We start from the raw sequence: 20,349 nt of genomic DNA, 5'->3' as shown, positions 1-20,349 counted from the left end.
CCTTTTGCCAGAACTCCTTCAGTTTTCCAGCCTTTCCTTACCTTCTGGCACAATGAGGCCCACTTTTGTTCTTTCCCTATCACACTCTTGTTATCAGCTGGGTCTCCTAGAACTCTGGTTCTTCTTTTATTTATTTATTTTATAATTTTTAATTTTTAATTTATTTTTTAACATCTTTATTGGAGTATAATTACTTTACAATGATATGTTAGTTTCTACTGTATAACAAAGTGAATCAGCTATACATATACATATTTCTTCTCCCTCTTGCATCTCCCTCCCACCTTCCCTATCCCACCCCTCTAGGTGGACACAAAGCACCGAGCTGATCTCCCTGTGCCACGGGGCTGCTTCCCACTAGCTATCTGTTTTACATTTGGTAGTGCATATATGTCCATGCCTCTCTCTCACTTTGTCCCAGCTTACCTTCCCCCTCCCCCTATCCTCAAGTCCATTCTCTAGTAGGTCTGTGTCTTTATTCCCATTTTACTCCTAGGTTCTTCATGGCATTTTTTTTCCCTTAGATTCCATATATGTGTTAGCATACAGTATTTGTCTTTCTCTTTCTGACTTACTTCACTCTGTATGAAAGACTCTAGGTCCATCCACCTCACTACAAATAACTCAATTTCATTTCTTTTTATGACTGAGTAATATTCCATTGTATATATGTGCCACATCTTCTTTATCCATTCATCCAATGATGGACACTTAGGTTGCTTCCATGTCCTGGCACTGCAACACTTAGGTTGCTTCCATGTCCTGGCACTGCAATGAACATTTTTTGTACGTGACTCTTTTTGAATTATGGTTTTCTGGGTATATGCCCAGTAGTGGGATTGCTGGGTCATATGGTAGTTCTATTTGTAGTTTTTTAAGGAACCTCCATACTGTTCTCCATAGTGGCTGTACCAAGTCACATTCCCACCAGCAGTGCAAGAGCGTCCCCTTTTCTCCACACCCTCTCCAGCATTTATTGTTTCTAGATTTTTTTGATGATGGCCATTCTGACTGGTGTGAGATGATATCTCATAGTAGTTTTGATATGTATTTCTCTAATGAGTAATGATGTTGAGCATTCTTTCATGTGTTTGTTGGCAATCTGTATATCTTCTTTGGAGAAATGTCTGTTTAGGTCTTCTGTCCATTTTTGGATTGGGTTGTTTGTTTTTTTGTTATTGAGTTGCATGGTAGGCATAGAGGGAACTTTCCTCAACATAATAAAGGCCATATATGATAAACCCACAGCCAACATCATCCTCAATGGTGAAAAACTGAAACCATTTCCACTAAGATCAGGAACAAGTCAAGGTTGCCCACTCTCACCACTCTTATTCAAAATAGTTTTAGAAATTTTAGCCACAGCAATCAGAGAAGAAAAGGAAATAAAAGGAATCCAAATCGGAAAAGAAGTAAAGCTGTCACTGTTTGCAGATGACATGTTACTATACATAGAGAATCCTAAAGATGCTACCAGAAAACTACTAGAGCTAATCAATGAATTTGATAAGGCAGCAGGATACAAAATTAATGCATAGAAATCTCTGGCATTGTTATACACTAATGATGAAAAATCTGAAAGTGAAATTAAGAAAACACTCCGGGCTTTCCTGGTGGTGCATTGATTGAGAGTCTGCCTGCCGATGCAGGGGACATGGGTTCATGCCCTGGTCCAGGAAGATCCCACATGCTGCGCAGTGGCTGGGCCCGTGTGCCATGGCCGCTGAGCCTGCGCGTCCAGAGCCTGTGCTCCACAACGGGAGAGGCCACAACAGTGAGAGGCCCACGTACTGCAAAAAAAAAAAAAAAAAAAAAAAAAAAAGAGGAAACACTTCCATTTACCATTGCAACAAAAAGAATAAAATATTTAGGAATAAGCCTACCTAAGGAGACAAAAGACCTGTATGCAGAAAATTAGAAGACACTGATGAAAGAAATTAAAGATGATACAAATAGATGGAGAGATATACCATGTTCTTGGATTGGAAGAATCAACATTGTGAAAATGACTCTACTACCCAAAGCAATCTACAGATTCAATGCAATCCCTATCAAACTAGCACTGGCATTTTTCACAGAACTAGAACAAAAAATTTCACAATTTGTATGGAAACACAAAAGACCCCGAGTAGCCAAAGCAATCTTGAGAATGAAAAATGGAGCTGGAGGAATCAGGCTCCCTTACTTCAGATTATACTACAAAGCTACAGTAATCAAGACATTATGGTACTGGCACAAAAATAGAAATATAGATCAATGGAACAGGATAGAAAGCACAGAGATAAACCCACGCACATATGGTCACCTTATCTTTGATAAAGGAGGCAGGAATGTACAGTGGAGAAAGGACAGCTTCTTCAATAAGTCGTGCTGGGAAAACTGGACAGGTACATGTTAAAGTATGAGATTAGAACACTCCCTAACACCATACACAAAAATAAGCTCAAAATGGATTGAAGACCTAAATGTAAGGCCAGAAACTATCAAACTCTTAGAGGAAAACATAGGCAGAACACTCTATAACATAAATCACAGCAAGATCCTTTTTGACCCATCTTCTAGAGAAATGGAAATAAAAACAAAAATAAACAAATGGGACCTAATGAAACTTAAAAGCTTTTTCACAGCAAAGGAAACCATAAACAAGATGAAAAGACAACCCTCAGAATGGGAGAAAATATTTGCTAATGAAGCAACCGACAAAGGATTAATCTCCAAAATTTACAAGTAGACTAAAGACCACAGGATTTGTTGCTGCGTTAGATGTGGAGAATAGGAGAAAGAAAGAAATCAAAGATGACTTACAGTTTTGACTAATAATTTTGGGTCTCTGATAAGATTTGTATAGTTAGTTCACATAATGAAGTTTCAAACAGTGCCTAGCACATGATGAGCAATCAATAAATATTAGCTTATTATTTTTAAATGCCTGTCAGTTACTTTCCACTCTTTCCTTTATGTCTTTATGTTTGTTTTCATGTTTTTGACTTTGCGATTTTCACTTGGCTGTCACCTTAATGCTCTTTCTGTCAAGCGCTAACCATCTAGCATTATAAATTTTAGTAAGGCAGTAATTATAGTGCCAATGCCTAGAACTGAAATCAGCATATAGTTCACTTACTGTGTAGCTGTGGGCAAATTACTAATCTCTCAATTTCATCTCCTATGAAGTGAGGATAATGATATTTACCTCCCAAAACTATCACGAAAATTAAAGAATATCCAGATTCAAAAATAAAAGTCACTACAAAGTATGAGTTACTGCAGTTTTTATTGTTGCCTACACTCTGAGAAGGCTTTTTATGCTAATCCGAGCCACTTAAAGACATGAAAAAAATGACTTTGAACGTATTAGTTATTCACAGTGAGTTTTATTCTTGTTTGGTAATATTTGAATGATTTTATTGGTGAGATTTTTTTCGTTTTTTACTTCACAGTTTGGGATTTATTGAGACCTGAGCAGCTCTACTGAACTACTTTTAAAAACATTTAATGAACCCAAATCTTTCACTCAGGATGAATATTGGGCCCAGGAATGGAGTGTAGTGGGGGGCAGTTTAGAACTTGTGTCTAAGTCATTCAACTTAAGAGTGCCCCATACCTTAGTGCATATTAGATATTTCCAACGGACAGCTATCAAATGTGACTGTTATGACTTCAATGCTCAGCAAATCTAGTGTCTAATAATTACTGGAACTTAAAAAGCATTTCTTTTGCCGGGGGAGGGGAGAGTTATAAAGCTTTTCACTTAAACAAAAATTGAGGAAAGAACACTGAGGAACTGAGAGTGTGGCTTTTTATCATATTTCACTTGTTAGTTTCTTACTGAGACTGAAGTTGGGAAAAAAAATCCTGTATGTTTTTTCCTAAGCCAGGTAGGAATACATAGCACCACCATTGTTCATCATTTTATATTATTTTACTACTCACAGGTATTTCTTTATGTAGGCTAATTTTAAACTAAAAATCCTATTCTCACCCACTGAGTTATGCTTCTTTTTTTTTAAGTCTAATGAATTTGTTGCAATATTGCTTCTGTTTTATGTTTTGGTTTTTTGGCCACGAGGCATGTGGGATCTTAGCTCCCCTACCAGGGATCGAACCTACACCCCATGCATTGGAAGGTGAAGTGTTAACCACTGGACCGCCAGGGAAGTCCCGAGTTATGCTTCTTAGGCAGATTTTATTATTCCTAATTAATAGAAAAGGGAATTGAGACCAAGAGAGACTAAATCACAGGGTCATTCGCTTAATAAGTGCAAGAGACAGGAATACAACCTTGTTTTCTGGTCTCTCATCTGTATCTGTATCTACATTTCATACCTACATTTTTTTCATTATGAAATTTGGTCATTTGGTACCAGAACTGTTCTAATTAGCAGAAAAAAAACATGGTTTTTGAGCATTTGCATTTCTTTATAAATGTTTTATGGAGAAGAAGTGAGGTTACTTACAAAATAATTTCACAGTCATATTTTCAGTAGAGGTTTGGAGGATATGTATGTCATCTGTTCAGCAAGCTTGTGCACTGTGCATTTCATTTTTACCTTAAATTTATGTAAAAACAAATGGGAGATTCCTATGGTTGTCACCAGAATTAGTGCTCTGGTCTGACCTATCTTGGAAGGACATCAGAAACGCAGCATTTTAGAAATAGGCTCTATAAAAAATCGTTGTTGCATTTGGAAAGACGCTCATAAGGTAATTTGAAAAATCCCTTTGTAACTAAGATACAAATGGCTTTTAAAATCCTTTGATATTTATAGGTACCTTCAAAATATGCAAGAAGGCATTTAAAGTCATTTAAAATATTTAAGCACTTATAACTTGTTAGGCAATATTGTTATCACATGATGAAACCAAATTTGCATATATACCCATCGTCATTTTAAAAGTCTTGTTATAAAGGCTTGAAATACGTATGAAATAACTTAATAAGCCTCCCTCCCAATTCCCCTCTTTGTGAAAGCATTCTGTGGAATTGTTGATGAATCTTAAATATATTTGTCATCAGGAATATTCTTGCTTTCTCTCACATAGAGAATAGGAATAGGAATTGCCTTGGTAAGGTGAAAGAGGATGTCGAAAACCAGATTTGGAGAAGAAAAGAAAACCTTTATCTACATTTTTCAAGCCTTTATTATTAAATTCATATATAGTCTAATTGTTTACAAAGCTCTAAATAATCAAAAATTTAAAACCACCTTACAGTTAATTAAAGGAACAAAAAAGTCTTAAGTCCTATGGCTTAAAAAAAAAAGTTTTTTTTTTTTTGAGCCACATGCTGAAAGAATAAGTCATGTCACAGGGATCTATAAATCATTTTGGACCCAATGCAGACAATAGTTGTTTATATTTTTAATTTGAACAAAATATTGGAAACACATTTGTCAGAGAAATTTGACCTTGAGAAAATACCAGAATACTTTTCCAATAAATAGAGACAGGCATTTTTATTCATAGGATTATAAAGGGGGAAAATTAAACTATAATTTTACTTGATACATTTCTGATAAGTGAGTGATTGGCACTTACACCATCTTCCTTTAATCATGACTTAATTAATACATGCAACTTTCTCCAGAGAAAATGGTGAATAATAATTCATTGATGTTTTAGTCATTCACTTACTCTCTTGAAAGTAACGTCTATGAACTTATATTTTTCAAATTATTTTCCTTTCAATCTGCAGCATGGAATTCATTTCTAACATATCCAAATTTTACCATATATAGATATGAATAACTTATAATGGACTGATGGAAGTTTTACATATGTAACCAATGACCTGTATTTATCTTATTAAAAAATTGAATTACATCTACAGCTTTGAAAGTTTTAGTATAATTTTCCCAAACACCTTAATGCCTTATAAAATTTTTCCCATTGCTTATTTTTACTTTTGCAAAAGGAGGAAGATCTTTATTTTACTATTTACTCTTAGTTTAATATCAACTATGCCCTTGTATATGGTATATCAATGGCCATTACATTCTAATAATGTAATTTTTGTTTATTAACTAATCAGATGATTTCTAATCACAGATTTTAGCATCAAAGCCAGGTTATCTAATTCAGCAAAACTGATTTCCCTTACTTAACTCATTATCCCATTCCTTAATTGTTCTTTTTTCCTGCCTCTCTGCGTATTATGGTCTGTCTTATTTTCTTAGCCCCTAACGCCTCTCTTTTATGGTCATCTCTTATATCCTGTTAGTGCTTCTATTTCTACCCAAAGCTATGCTGGATCAGAATGTTTGAACATTTGTAAGGCAGTAGTTATATGCTGCATTATAATTCTATCCTGGCCCACAGCCTTGAATCTCCCACTCTTAAAGTCAGAAGACATGCTGTTTTAGTCCACGTAACTGAAAGCATTTTCTGTGCATTTTCAGAAGACTGGCTTGCATAAGACCTTAGAGGATTTATTTATGGTTTTATTCTAGACATTGGAGCAATTTGTTCATTATTCTTGTATATCTCAATTTAACTACTTAGATTGTGTATATTAGTGGTGCTCAAATGGTAGATGAATAAGTCACCTGCAGTGTTTGTAAGGAAATTATTTTTTTTTTTTTTTTTTTTTTAGGAAATTATTTTTGATCAAACATTCTGATTCAGTAGGTGGTGGGCATTACCTGGGAAACTACAGTATTAAGCAGAGTTCTGATTCCATTGCATGTGGTCCAAGGGTTACACTCTTTAAAAATCTGTTGGTAATATTTCTCTATGAACTACTTAGGATTAAAAATTAAAGAAATTAGGATACTTTGGCCAAGTCTGACCACCTGTTACCATTCTTCTCTACCTAACTGCAACAATAAGAAAAGCTCTAGCTCCAGTCTTGAATTCATTGCCATTATGTCCCTTGCATCCTGGTCTGATTTGAAATGATTGTGTACTCATTCATTCCTATGAGGTATAAAAGATAGACACCAACTTCATATGGCTTAGAAGAAATTTACTTGCAAGTATATCCCTAGTTCTTCCAATTTATTAAAACCAAAAATATTTTAGAGATAGGAGAGACATTGTAGATAATTTATTCTAATCCCCTATTTCTAAATGAAACTAAAATCTAGTCTCCTTAAAGGGTTTGTTCATGAAATACATGTTAGTTGTTTCTATTGTCTCTAGCAGAAGACAAGTCTCTTCAATCTCAGTAAGAACTCTTCCAACTCAAATAATATTTTTCAACTTTTATTATTCATAAGACTCATCTAAAGTGCCTATCAAAATGAATATTCCTGGGTTGAACCTCAGAAATAATGCTCTAGTGAACTAGGAGCATAGGAAACTATTGTTTTAACAATTATCCAGGGTGATTTGAATGCAAATTGTTTAAGGACAACAATTTGTGAAATAGTGCACAGTATTCTGCTAGAAGGGTTGCAAGGTTAAATACATAAATAATGATAACTAGCCTTAATTAATTAAGAAATAAGCCATTCAGCTAGCCTCACTGACAGGCCCTCGGCTGATAGATACAGCCCTTACCATTCAAGAAGCCCACTGGTTAGAGGTAGTGACAGATCACATCAACGTCTTACAGTGTGTTAGGTGATGTGGAGCACAGGGCAAGAGCCCCCAGTAGTGGACAGTGTCAGGTCATCAGGAAAAGCATCCCAAAGAAAGTGACCTTCATGGATTGTAGTAGAATGTGGGGAATGGCACTAGGGCTCTCCGGCAATGAGAGTGGTTTGAGTAGGAGGAACTATTTCTAAAAAACAAAAACACTGTGATGAAGGAAATCATGACACATGAGATTGTTACAGGAGATAATGTGTGTGCTTAGCACCCATCATAAACATTCAGGAAATACTCATCATTATTTTTATAAGTTATTTTAATAGTAGGCTAAGACTATAAGAAATAGGGATGGGAAGAGAATCCCATGAAAGACATGAATAAGAGAAGGCCTGAGGCCACTGAAGCTTTACATCCAACAGCCAGCAAATACTTAGGGTAGATGATGTTGTCTGTAGTTCACTTTTATGAATTCGCTAATAAACGATTTGTTGGGGGAGCCAGCTTTTCCAAGAGCTTGGACCTTGAGCATTTGGGAAAATGTAATTTCAAAGAGGTATCATTAAGAGTGTCAAATACTGCAGAAAGGTCAAATGTGAATAAGAACTGAGGAGTCTCCACTGATCTGGGTGTTAGCTATTCATGACATTATTCCTAACCACCTACATCAGAACAATTTAGGAGTGCTGATAAATATTCAGATCCCTGCCTTCCAATTCGGAACTTTTAAATTAGAATCTCTGGGGTTATGTGGCTTAAGGATCTCAATTAAAAAAAAATCCAGGAGCTATCTGTTTTACATTTGATAGTGTATATATGTCCATGCCACTCTTTCACTTCATCCCAGCTTACCCTTCCCCCTCCCTGTGTCCTCAAGTGCACAGGGAGATCAGCTCTCCGTGCTTTGTGACCACCTACAGGAGTGGGCTAGGGAGGGTGGGAGGGAGACCTAAGAGGGAGGAGATATGGGGATATATATATATGTATATGTATAGCTGATTCACTTTGTTATAAAGCAGAAACTAACACACCATTGTAAAGCAATTATACTCCAATAAAGATGTTAAAAGAAATACAAGAGATTATTTTGCACAGTGAAGTTTGAAAACCAGTGAACTAGATAGATATATTTCAGTATGTGGTAGGGGCACAACCAACTGCAAAGCTTTAACTAGTACAAAGAGGAAAGGAAGTGAAGATGAAACAAGTGTAGACAAGATTTGTTATGAAAGGAAGACAGAAAATAGGAAGATGATTAAGTCAAGGAAGGATTTTTATTTTTATATTTTGTTTGAATTAACAGGAAATATATGGGAGGGTTTATGTTATAGTCTGATTGGAAAGTCAGAAAATACTTTGGATTACATGCTTAGTTACTAAATAACTTTTTTTTTTTTTTTTTTTTTTTTGCGGTACGCGGGCCTCTCACTGTTGTGGCCTCTCCTGTTGCGTAGCACAGGCTCTGGACGCGCAGGCTCAGCGGCCATGGCTCACGGGCCCAGCCGCTCCGCGGCATGTGGGATCTTCCCGGACCGGGGCGCAAACCCGTGTCCCCTGCATCGGCAGGCAGACTCCCAACCACTGCGCCACCAGGGAAGCCCCCAAATAACTTTTATTTGAGTTCTGAGGCTATAGGTTTGTACTAATTTGTTAATATGATCTAAATTACGCAACAGTTAAACATTTAGGACCCTCCAGTATTTGAAGCACATCCCCCAAAAAGGCTAAGAAAAAAGTACTTTTGAACTGCTTATTTAGGAGTTAAACCTACCTCACTAAAGTCTAGCATATTATTGACACAATATTAACTGGTTTCGTTCTATGAACCATGCATTTTTACAAACAATATTATTATTAAAGATGCGGATATCTCCAAGTAAGAGATAAAGAAAGATGATCTCAAAGTAGTTAAGTGGCTTGTTGAGTTTCACAGAGCTGGGATGTGATAGGGGCAGAACTGCATTTTAAAGTATGTCATGTCATTCAGTTTAATAAAAAGCTTTTAGGTTCTCACCTAAAGGTAGCTTAAGACATAGTTCTTAAGCTTTTATCACACACCTTATATTTCTAATACTAGTATAATTTTTATGCCAGATAATATTAAACTTTTTAACTGTCTTCTTTATTAAATACCAAATCATGACTGTTATAGCAACCATAAGCATGTTGAGAAAAGAGATTTTGAGACACTTTAGCCCCTCAAATCACACTTACCACCATGAGTATTATGGGAAAATGGAGTTATAAGAATTAGACCTTAAACAATTGTGGGAGAGTTGGGGGAGTAAAATTCTGGAAGGAAAGTTGGAGGAATCACTCACCAGCAAATCCCAGAAACCAACCACATTCATCTGCCTAAGTGTGACCAAAAATGGCAAGTTCATTGGGAGGTCTCTGTGTGGCTCTGATATCTGTGGGTTCACGGTGGAGCATCTGCTGTGGATCTGGAGCTGCAGTTGGTCATAAGAGCCATCAGTTAGGAAAAAGAGCTGTATGCAGAGCAGAGGAGTGTAAACTACTTGGAACCCATGAGGCATCTCTGCATCTGTTTGTCACCATATCTGTCTGCAAAAAAGACTGTCAGGGAGCTATGGGAATTACTTCACTTCTGCTTTCTGAGTCTCATGGAAATTCAGCTTTTGGCTACCTCTAACCTGGGAAACATGAGGAAAGGAATTCTGGGAAACAGTTCCTGGCTTAACCAGGTTGTCCCAGCACAATTAACCCATAACTTATATTGCCAGCTGTCTGCTTTATTTTGCATTTAGTAGTTAGAAGGCCTCCACGTATAGTGTGTAGTTGTACATTGATAAGAACATAAGAAATGCCATTTTTACTACTACTGAATGTAAACAGAATGTCAGTTTACTACTACTCCTCCTACTTCTACTCTAATTATAAATAGATAGCATTTATTGACCACTTATGATCTGCAAGAACTGTTGAAATTGTTTGCACACAGTTTAATCTAATTTCATCTTCTTAGAAACATGAGAGGTAACGTTATCATTCTCTTCCAACAGATGAGAGATCTGAGGTTAGTGTATGTTGAGTAACTTGCCAAAGTTATAGGATCTTTCTATTAGAAGAAATTACTGACTAGTTTGTTAGGCTAAGGGGTGTAATCAAACCACTTTTCTGTTGAAAGTAAAATCATGAGTTTATCATTGTGAAGGGAATATAATGGTGAGCAGAATGTTCAGAGCCCTGGTAGGTAGTTACACTTGTTCCTGGTAGAAGAGGACTCACTTGCATCACCAAGAAAAGAGGACTGGGAGATGTAGTTTAGAGCCTCAGGACTGCAAGACCTGATAGGAGGCAAATTGTAACGGTATCTATGGAGGAAAAACAAACCTTCTAATCTCTGTAGTATATTTTGTGAACCCTTTATGTAAGGATAGAGAGGGAAGAGTACTAGCAAGATCAAGTTATCAGCAAAAAAAAAAAAAAAAAAAAAAAAATAGGGAAGGATCACCTTGAGTAGAGTCTAATTTTCTTTTTGAGCCCATTACTCATATGTACAGCAGCTGCTTTTATAAGAATTGTCATTCTTCATTTTCCAGCATAACCTGGCAGCTCATCTTAGTTGTACATTGATGGTCTACTGGGATTCTGGCAGGGATTTCTTCTTATGTACTCTGTTAGCTGGTCTCCATGCACATGAAGTGGCACATGAAACAGTGAACTTAGAGTTAGAGAATGTGGGTGAGAAGGATTGCTAGTTTCAGGGAAAAAAAAAGAAAAGAAAATAATACCTGCCCAGTCTAGTTTATACAGGGATTATATTTAAATATTAAGATGAATTAAAAACTTTAAATCCAATAAACTTTTCTTTGTAATGAAAGCTATGTCATATGGGAGAGATATAACTGATGCATACACATTAAGCACCAAAAATAGGTTTAGTTTGGATTGGAATTAAGTTGTTCACAGTAGGAGTCATGATAAAATGTTTTCCGCTCCTTTCTCTCTCCCCATTTTTCCCACATAATAGTCCTGCGTGTTATAAGTGCTGTGAAAATATCCTCCTTCATCTCACCCTCTTATCATTCCCAGAAACATAACTACAAAGTCAAGTGCTCCTTACTGGAGTTTGCGAATCATCTGTAGGTGAGACATGGGGGAGTTAAAATTACACATGAAATTCTCTTTCACAGGCAGTTGCTAAATTTTATATGAGTGATGTTATGCCTTTAGCTTAATTTTAAAATGATATTAAAAATAGTTAATAAAGAAGCTATATTTAAAATGCAAAATGTATGCTCTTTCTCTAACTGTAAAAGGTAACAGCATATTAGAACATTTTGCTTAAAGCAATCTTCAGTTGTTAGTGCCATCATTGTGTGGCTTTTGTCCTGGTGGTGATTTTTCTTGGCAGTGTTTACTACTAAAATTAATAAGTTTGAATTTCACTAGTGTGAGAGCTAGCTAAATAAGTTCTTAATTTATTTAAGGTGTGAAACATTCTGGAATTTTCTCGTAACCCAATGACACTTAAAGCCCTTAGGAATATTTATGCAGTGTTCATTCAATCACAAAATAATTGTTTTTCTACTGTGAGACAGTCTTTTAAAAATTCTTTCTGATTGGATTCTTTCTCCTGATGTGTTGGTATTGATTGAATTGAGATATGGTCCACACAAATCAATATATGAGAAGACAAGTTGTGTGTGATGACAGTAATTCTATCTGCGGGTTAACTGCCAAAAGTCTGGGTACCAATGATTTTATTTCAGCTAGCTGATCAGAATATGGTAATGTGTTAGTAAACCATTTTGCTTTCTTTGGCTTACAAAATAATGCTTATTTTCTTTGAAATATATATTTTTGCTTACTATATCAATATCATATTATATATCATATATAATACATAATTATATATAATGACTAGAAAGCTTAAAAATGCACATTCTTAAATTTGACTTCCTTTTCTGACATTTTTTAGAGAACAAATGGTCTCAGAATCCTCATGTTGACTGGTTTCCAGTATTGTTCTATGCAGGAAGGTGATTGTGGCCAGGTATAAGACGATGACTGCAACTACTAAAAAGCTCTCTCATAGGGAAAATTTTGTGCACCAAGACTAAAGAAAAAACGGGGAAGAAAACTGTATTAGGAATTTCTCTAAGGGGCTAACAAAGGGGAGAGGTGAGAGGTATCATTCAGAGGACAATGTAATTGGGTGGGATTTAGAAATCTCTAATCTCTCTCATCTAGTGAAGAAAACCCACCTGGGCATTTCCTCCCAGCACGTGCTCATTCCTTGGATTGTCAGTGTTAATTATTAGGCAGTGAAACACATTTTACATGGGTAAGAAAGGATAAACATCATAGTTACAAGAAAAGCATCACACAAGGAAGATATGTTTGAGATTTTCAGCCTGAGGGCAAATGAACTTTACCATTACCGGATCCTTCTTTATTTCTTGCCTCTTTTAGCTCTGAAATGTCGAGTACAATTTTTATTTTTAGAAACCAAGAATGAGATGAAGCTTAAGCTCCTTCGTAGAGGAGAACAGTGATGCTTTTAAAAATGCCCACTTCAATTTATTATCTAGAACTGATACCTACTATTCACTTAAATTACGGAATACATTTCTTACTTTTATATTTGTCCATTTCTAGATGGAAAGGTAAATCCAGTTGTAATACCATGTTAAATTTATTTTTATATCTTTTTTTTCCACTGTGACTGAATATTTCATAAAATTGAAGTTACCAATTTTGTTATCAAGGTATATTTTATGTTAGTATTATGTTTGACTATATATTAGTTCATGGGTATTTTATTTTAAACAGGAAGATTTCTTAAGAGACCATCTCTCACATTATTTAACTAGCATTCTGTTTTGTTCACATAAGAAGAATCTGTATTACTATTATAACATTAATTGAAGGGAGTTGAGAAGTCACCAAAGTCACATATTCCAAGTGTTCTAAAATTATTTTATTTGGATTTCTTCAGGTGCCTTTGAAAGAAATTTGATCAGTGATGGATTCGTGTTTCCTCTTTTTCTTATTTTGTTGAAGTCCTGAATAGTAATTGTGGCTATAGGACATTAGAGATCATTTAAAAGAGTTTCTCATTGTAAGAAATCTCAAAAAATCCTAGCCATAGTGGAAGGTATTAGTCTTAACCCCATTTTTCAGAAATGGAAACTGATGTTTAAGAGTGTTTACAATATCCTGTGCTGTGCTACACTACTCAGCAAAGGGGATTTAAATTAGTATTTAGTTTCCTTAATAAATATTTCAAATTATTATCATGACTTATGCAAGCTGGAGGAGTTTTCAACTAGATAGAAGAGTTCCTTTTGTAGGTGGATTCTATTCTTTTAAAGTTTCCATTTTGTGGCTTAGGAATTGTCCAGCTAAGGGAAACAAAAAGGCCGGGAAAAAATTCTAGCTCCTGTTAAAACCTTTCCAAGCCCTTCTTTGGAAGGGCTTGTTAGCCACTTCTGGAGTGCATGGGTAGTCAGGATGAAGGGAAACGAAACAGAACGGACTGTTAGTTTAAAGGATGATGATGTGGCTTCCATTTGCAAGGTAGGCTTCCATTTCACTCCTTGCTTTGTTTTTTCTGACTCTGCATCCCTAAATTTCTCATGACTATACATACTACACGCATCAGGATTGAGTCAATTTTTGCTAAAATTTGAGGTAAAATTATAGTGAAATTGTAACAATAGTAAAGAATGAAATCACCCTATATTCAGTAAGGGGGATTTGGAGTAAAGTTCTTATGCTCTAGCAGTGCTGATACAGTAGCTGTAGCCATTTGTGCTGTTCGGCACTTGAAATGTGGCGAGTGTGATGGAGGAACTGAAATTTCAATTTTATTTACTTTTAATTAATCTAAGTTTAAATTTAAATAGTTTCATGTGGCTAGTGGCTATCACATTGGACAGGGATGAATATAGCTCTAAGAGAGCTCGGAAGTGGCTGCTAACAGTCCCTGCCCCTTTCCTGAATCTGGAGTGCTGGTTCTTCCTTAGGGCTCATCAACCCCTACCTCTTTTACAAATTTGAGCATTCCATTTTTCCTATTGTGGGCCCAGCTTGAATAGCTAGATCTCTATCTGTAATAGTCTTTCTTTAGCTAACATCTCCTCCTAGCCCTCTAGGTTTAGATTACTGGTGGCCTGTTTGCTCTCTCTGAGTCTTCTTTTAATTGGGACTAGATCCTGTTCCTTCCACTTCTGACTTACACTGACAACTACTGAGCATGACTTCTGACAGTTAGAGCCATTTACAGTTGGTGATTTGTGATTCTTAAACATGCAGTGTCCCTTTAGTAATGTGCAGTGGGCATCTTGGCTGTGCTCATTAGGGCTCTGCAGCTGGTTTCTACAGCCTATTCTAGATCCCCGCATGCCAAACCTGGGATGAAGCTGTCACTTTTCATTATGTTACTGCACAGCTGGATTATTACTGGCTGTAGAATCTTGGGCGAGTTATTTTATCCCTTTTGCTTCAGTTTCCTCACTTACAGAATGGGGACAATAATAGTATCTAGCTCATTTGGTTACTTGAAGAATAAATGAGTTAATTCAAGGGAGGTGCTTCAGATAGTGCTTGGCATATAATGATTGTTGTATAAATAGCCATTATTGACAGTATATCAGCAGTTTGTATCAGTTGATCCAATTAAAACTATTTTATTTGTTGACTGAAAAAATGTGCACAACCTAAAAGTTGAGAATTATGTTTTATTCCGCGGATTTTCTGAGGACTTAAGGTCAGAAGACAGCCTCTTAGATTGCCCTGTGGGACTGCTCCGAAGAGGTAAGAGAGGAGCCAGGATACACAGGAGTTTTTGCAGTAAAAACCATGTAGTCGGAACATCAAAAGATTACTGTTAAAGAAAACTCAAATTAATGAATTTTGCACTTTTCCGTGTATGGGAAGATACAAGAATCTGGGCTCATTGAAATCATTCCATTGATATGCACCTTAACTGTCTAGGGCCAGTGTCCTGCTTTTTCCATCCTGAATCCCCTCAGGGTGCACAGTTTGGGGATGGCTACAGTGGCTGAAGGCTTGATGGAGGCAACATCCTTTGTGTACTGATATGGCAGGCAACATTTTTCATCCACACATTTTTTGCACTTAACTCTTCATTTTTATTATTTATCAGAGAAATCGCAAAAATACATCCTTTTTAATGATTTTTTAAAATAATTTAGATTGAAAAATTTTTTAGGGGATACTTAAGAAAGAGACTATATTACAGATCGATCTTCAAGAACTTGAAATTTGCATTCAACACTCAATTTCACCCAAAGGTCCTTACTCTCTTACCTTGGGCGATTAAATGGGTGTGTTTTCTTTGTCTCTCCTTCCCTCATGTTGTACCACTTCTGCTATCCCACGTTACTGCCTACTTTAGTAACAAATCCTAGATCAATAGGAGCTTCTTAGAAGGTAGTTTTAAAAAATGTCTGTTGTTAATTACATAGGCGCTTTTGGGCTTTGCCACTGTCCCAAATAGCTTTACAATTTTCCACAAAGAATACTCTCTCCAAGCCCAAGACAGCTTTTAAAATCATAGAGAATGATTTTTTTAATGTAATTAAACTTACACATTAGAATTAGTGTCTCTCAGGTTAGAAATAAATATTTTATAACAGGTGTCTTTACCGGATACCAACTAGAGTTTGCATAAGAATTTTATTTCCTGAAGGATAACCAAGCCAAGGACACCCTGCACTTATCTTCATTCAGTACCACTAACTTTATCTGTTGTGCTTAGCTCTGGCTTATATTCTTCTGAAAATTCCATCTATGTATAAATATAAATGTTATATATGCATATGTATCTTGGTAATTGCTTACTTTTTTTTAAAGCAATTATGCCCTGAATACATAAGAGAAGAAAAAAGTAGAAAATTAGGATGAATAATCTTGGCGACTATGTAATATAATATGTAATTTTGTCGAAAGAGCCAAATAACTAGTTTGTAAATAGTGTTGTGAGAAATGGGTAGCCAACTAGCCAAAAAAAAAAAAAATCTATAACTCAAACCATTACCAAGATGAATTAGACACAACATTTGTATGTAAAATAACATAGCGAAGAAAACCTGGGACTTCCCTGGTGGCACAGTGGTTAAGAATCTGCCTGCCAGTGCAGCGGATACAGGTTCGATCCCTTGTCTGGGAAGATCCCACATGCCACGGAGCAACTGAGCCCATGCGCCACAACTACTGAGCCTGCGCTGTAGAGCGCGCGAGCCACAGCTACTGAAGCCCGCTCACCTAGAGCCCATGCTCCACAACAAGAGAAGCCACTGAAATGAGAAGCCCACTCACCACAACTAGAGGAAGCCCGCACACGGCAGTGAAGACCCAACGCAGCCAAAAATAAATAAATAAATAAATTAATTAAAAAAAAAAGAAAACCTGAGAAAATTTATAACCTTAAAATAGAGCAGTGCTTTATAGCCATAACTCCTAATCTGGAGCCCATAAATGGAAGAAAAACTACATTAGAAAAATCAGTCATGTTAGAATAAAACCTGTGTAGCAAAAGTACCAAAATCAAATGCGAAGACAGGGAAAATTATTTGCCACTCATATTACAGAAATGTGCTAATATTGCAAGATTTTCTAGAAATCAAGAAGACAAAAATTAAACCCTTCCCAAAAGGGCAATCATTTAATAAAAAGAGATGGTAAAATGGCTTTTTTACAAGGGAAATTATGTCCTAATCCTACTTGTAATATCCCTCAGAATCCTAATAGATATTCAAATTAAAGCAACACAGAATTTTTTAATCTTTTGGATTGACAAACATCCATAAGCCTGTTAAACCTATGCTACTGGTATGGTTATTGGTAGTAAAATAACACTCTGATGTGTTGCCTGTGAGAATGTAAATAGTATATCTTACATGCTGGATGCTTTTGCAAGATCTATAAACATTAAAACTACATGCACAATTTAACCCAGACATTTCTTCTGTCGGGAATTTAGTTCTGTTGTTGCATATGCATGAAATAATGTTTGTACAGAAATTTTCACTGTGGCATTATTGTAATAGCAGAAACAACTTAAATTTTCATACTGTTTGATGTTTAAATCAATTAAGGTATGTCCATACAATGGAAAACTCTCCAATTCTTATAATTTAAAAAAAAAAACAATAAGGAAGCTATCTATATAAAGATTAGAAAAAAACAACCAAACTGTATTGTTAAGTTAAAATTCAAGTTACTGTCCAGTCCGTAAAGTAAATAGCATAATGCAAAAATGCAGTCCAATAAAAGTATATTTCAATACACACAAATATATAAAGAACCTCTGGAAGAATACATATTATTCAAGGTGTCATATGGGGACTGGGTGTATGAGCATAGGGATTAGAAAGAAAATTTTGCTGTTTAATTTTGTGTATGTTTTTGATTTATGAATAGCATAAATCCTTTACTCCAAAAATAAATAAATTAAATTATAAAAAAGATAAATTAGGGGAAGTACCCCTTTGGGAAATTCAAAATAAAAACTTACATTTCTATAACTTACATTTTAAGCCATCTGTAACACTATTAATTTCATTTATTATTTTGGCATAGTGGACCTTTAGGCCTCTGAAGTTTATTGTTTTGAATTTCATCTCTGGTTTTATTTCATTGAGTTATAAAATCATAATTCCTCACTGGACAGGCCTGAAATTTGTTCATCATTTTTATTTTAGCAGATGGCAAAATAAGACCCAGGAAGATTACATTTGCATAATGTCAGAAAGCAAGGTAGTGGGAGAAATGGACTGAGTTTTCTATTTTATAACTTTTAGCCAGTACTTCAATGATGATGAATTCTATTACATTGCATTATCGTTGCTTATATGTTCTATTTTAGTTTTAAAAGGTTCTATTTTATTATTTTATAAAAAAGGTTGAACTGCCTTTTCTTCAAGGACAAAAGTGTTAGCAAAATGGAACATGAGAATTTCAAACTGAAGATATTAATATCTACTTTTTAAAAATTTATTATTAGTCTGTAAAGGTCATCCTTTGCTACAAAGGGAATTCATTTTCTAACATGAGAATACCTTGAAAATATAATGTCTGTAATATTTGACAGTCATGAAAAGTGATTACTATTATCACGAAATTTTATAATTTAAAAAGAGATCAAGTTCTTAATGATAATTAAGATGAGGATATGGACTTTTTTCTGAAGTCTAAAAATTAATGGGAAACTAATAGTTATTTTAGCCTAAAAATGAAGAGTAACTCACTAGCATTTTTCTCTTTAAAATATTTCCCTTGGGGCTTCCCTGGTGGCGCAGTGGTTGAGAGTCCGCCTGCCGATGCAGGGGACGCGGGTTCGTGCCCCGGTCAGGGAAGATCCCACATGCCGCGGAGCGGCTGGGCCCGTGAGACATGGCCGCTGAGCCTGCGCGTCCGGAGCCTGTGCTCCGCAGCGGGAGAGGCCACAACAGGGAGAGGCCCGCGTACCGCAAAAAAAAAAAAAAATTTCTCCTTTTTCCCACTCCTAACAATTCTGTTTGCTGCCCTTCCATCTTAGATACCAGCTGCTTTAGCTTGTTTATTTCTCTTTGTTCATCCTAGTCTCTCTTCAAGCAATTAATCCTTGTTTCTTTCACTCCAGTACCTCTTTCAACAATCCACCTCTTTGCAAACAAGATTACTAAATAAATCTTTCTAAAACATCACTTTGTAGTATCACTTCCAAACCCAGGAAGCTCTAATAACTCACAATATGTGCAAGAGAAATCACATACTTCAGAGACAAATCTTGATTAAAAACCTATTTATTCAACATCTAGCCATGTGCATGGTCTACCCAGACTTATTTCCTCTATTCTTAAAGCTACTGTTTCTGGAAACCAGAAGTTCAATTTATTTTCAAGTTCTGGCTCTACTAGTTGACCAAGTGGAAATACTTATTCTCTAATGCCACAGTGTCCTTATTTGTAAAATTGGGATGATAAGTGTAGTTACTTCACTAGATGTTGTTAGGATTAAGTGAGGTTAATACATGTAAAATGTTTTTGAAATGTATTTGACATGTGGTAGGTACTCTACAAATATTAGCTATTTTTATCCCTTCTTCCTTGAAGACTCAAGGTTGTGTTTGACTCCTCCCTTAGGTTCTTCTGTGTCTCATGTAAGATTCTATTCCTTCTCCTCTCCATTTATTCAAATTCTGTCCTTCCTTCAGATCGCACTTTAAGTGCCTTTTTAAAAATCAATTAATTAATTTACGGCTGCGTTAGGTCTTCATTGTGGCGCACGGGCTTTCTGTCGTTGCAGCGAGCAGAGGCTACCCTTCGTTGTACACGGGCTTCTCATGGCGATGGCTTCTCTTGTTGTGGAGCATGGGCTCTAGGCGCACGGGCTTCAGTAGGTGTGGCACGCGGACTCAGTAGTTGTGGCTTGCGGGCTCTAGAGTGCAGGCTCAGTAGTTGTGGCTCACGGGCCTAGTTGCTCTGTGGCATGTGGGATCTTCCCAGACCAGGGCTCAAACCCGTGTCCCCTGCATTGGCAGGCAGATTCTTAACCACTGCGCCACCAGGGAAGTCCCTAAATGCCTTCTTTTAGACACAGACTTCTCTTTGCCCTTCAGCCAGGCACCTAATATCATTGGACTGCAAATTTCACTTAGCCCTTGATCAAATACTTCCCAGGAGAAGAGATCATGTTTTAATTATTTTATTCTATCTAATGCCTGGGTACTCAAGCTTGTCTCACAAATAGTTAGAATGAATAAAGCAACAATTTTTTTACATGTTGTGCCTCTCTTCTGGACCCAACTTGAAAAAAGTCTCTTCATCATCCTGGCAACCTAAATGA

Source organism: Tursiops truncatus, chromosome 2 (genome assembly GCF_011762595.2).
Source record: "Tursiops truncatus isolate mTurTru1 chromosome 2, mTurTru1.mat.Y, whole genome shotgun sequence".
Taxonomy (NCBI): Eukaryota; Metazoa; Chordata; class Mammalia; order Artiodactyla; family Delphinidae; genus Tursiops; species Tursiops truncatus.
Note: the sequence above shows the minus strand (reverse complement) of the source record.